The sequence below is a fragment of the Aplysia californica genome, unplaced genomic scaffold (assembly GCF_000002075.1).
Source record: "Aplysia californica isolate F4 #8 unplaced genomic scaffold, AplCal3.0 scaffold00626, whole genome shotgun sequence".
Taxonomy (NCBI): Eukaryota; Metazoa; Mollusca; class Gastropoda; order Aplysiida; family Aplysiidae; genus Aplysia; species Aplysia californica.
In genome coordinates, this window is record NW_004797896.1 from 415,772 (window position 1) to 418,002 (window position 2,231).

General features: G+C 40.2%; 1 protein-coding gene across 1 annotated transcript in view; it reads right to left on the reverse strand.

Annotated features, from left to right (window-relative positions):
* Nucleotides 1–2,231, reverse strand: part of LOC101851829 (zinc finger protein rotund) — a gene marked incomplete at its 5' end in the record, with an annotated part of 89,159 nt that overhangs the window by 40,929 nt on the left and 45,999 nt on the right.

A 2,231-nucleotide genomic window follows, 5' to 3' on the forward strand; every position in this document is an offset into this window, starting at 1 on the left:
CTCCCCAATATCCCCCAACCGCTCCCCAATATCCCCCAACCGCTCCCCAATATCCCCCAACCGCTCCCCAATATCCCGCTGATAGACATGTCTTATACTTATACATGCACACAAAACTTTTTTTTTTTTTTAAATTGAAAATCACTTGTAGGCATGGAAATGCAAATGTCAAGATTGTGCTTCGTGTCAGTGTATTAAGTTTACCTGAATATAAGACTCTGTGAACGAGTCCTATTATCTACCGGCGAATCTCGTTTGGATAAATCTTTGTAAAGTACGCTTTAAAACAAATTTATAAACTGAGACAATAATAGACAGTCGAAACAAACTCCAGAAGTCAACAAACAATCTATGCTGGAACCGGTACGTAAAAAGGCAATATGCTGAATAGATTGTTCGTGATTTTAAAAAGGGCAAAATAAGTTTGTTTCAGGTTTTTTGAAAAAAAAATTTTTTTAAAGAAGAAAAAAAAAGAAGAAGAAAAATAAAAATCCTCACAAACACCCCCACATAAACTAAAACAAAAACCCAGTTGAGTTCCGTCAAAGTGCCAACACTGGCCAACACTGCCCAGTGAGCCTGTGTCTTCTCACTCTCCCCGACACACGAGCCACGTCTCACGGACATAAACAGTGTGCAGACGGCCAAGGGTAATAGAGTTAGGTTTTCCAGGGATATCTACATATATGTACATGTATTCTGTAGTGTGGCACTGATGGGCACACACCGTTACTTTCCCAAACATCAATCAAGTTAGAGATTTACGACTTCCAAAGAAAATGTTTTGCTAAAATTTTCTTCTTTTTTTTTTTCCTTTTTCTTTTCTTTTTTTTTTTTTTTGGTGCGTAAACGTATTTATTTGATAAATATTCATATCAAGGTCACGAAAATGCGTTACATGTCAGGATTCAAAATGACGTAAGCTTAAAAAAAAACAACTTTCAAAAACATTTTTATTTTGTGTTTTTTATTTCACAGACGTAAGAATTTCCAATGCTTACTTAAAAATCTGAAAGTGTGGCAGTCACCTTTAAATTTGAATATTCGTTCGAAAAAGCTGCTGGTTATTTATTGAAAATCTCAACACTTTACTTGACGATCTCTGAAGAAACGAGATGAATGTCTGAGCCGAAAAGAGACAGTTAGTCGTTATTTTGTTTTAAAACTAAAAGTGAAATTCCTGTTTCAGAGTAATTGTTTTAAAAAAACTACATAAAAAACAAATAGGTTGAAAGACAGTTTTCTGGTTCGTGAAAATACATCATTATCGACTCTGCATTTTACCTGGACATGAATTTGTGAGAAACAAAGAACGTTGGTAGATTCATAATAATATGTGGAGCCGGCAGTCCAGTGGTTAGGCCAGAGAACTTGTAATTTTAAAGTTTCGAGTTAAGGGGTTTGAGCCGCTGGCCCAACGTTGTGTCTTTGGGAAAGGCACTTTCACGAATTTTCCTCTTTTTACCCAGGTGAGAATGGGTACCCAGCTATAGACAGCGAAAGATCTTGTCAGTATCTTAGTGTTTTACCGCCTGTAAAAGGCAGTTTTGCACTGTATACTTCCCAGGAAGTTGGGATTTTTTTCAGAATGCTATCAAGTCTGCTGGGGTAGTAGTATAGATTGCAAAGGCATAGAGCTTACTATTATTATCGTCCTTATCCCTCCCTCTTCTCTTCTTTGCATATTACCTTACTAGAAGGCACTTAAAAGAATGACCTTATTATATTGCGTTGAAAGTGCCGTAATACTCTGGCTAAAACTGTAACAGCTATGACCCAGGAAGTAGACTAGATCTAGTCCAATCATTGGTCAGGTCTGAGTCTGCCCAGACGGGAGATCAAACGGGAGACCTAGACGGTACCGCGACAGATGTGGTGGACAACCGAACAATACACCAGGCTGGTTTCCATTTCAGTTGTTGTTGCTGCTGCTGCTGCTGCTGTTGTTTGGTTTTATTTCAGTTTCTCATGAGGCCGGAACGACTTGATCGGCCCGCTTACCACTGTGTGTTCTCGGCTATGCAGCAGATGGGAAGCATATGCGCGCGCACAATGGCCGCGCATGCTCAATGCTGTGGGCCCAGGTAGCGGTGACATGCCGGAGAGAAGAATGGCGTATTGTGTGGAGTTTTTACACGGTGCAGTTGGCGTCACACGCCGCTAAACGCCTTTCCTCTCTGTCTCCTTAAAACATGCTGCTGGCTCGTTGCTCGTTCCACATCCCCCCCCCC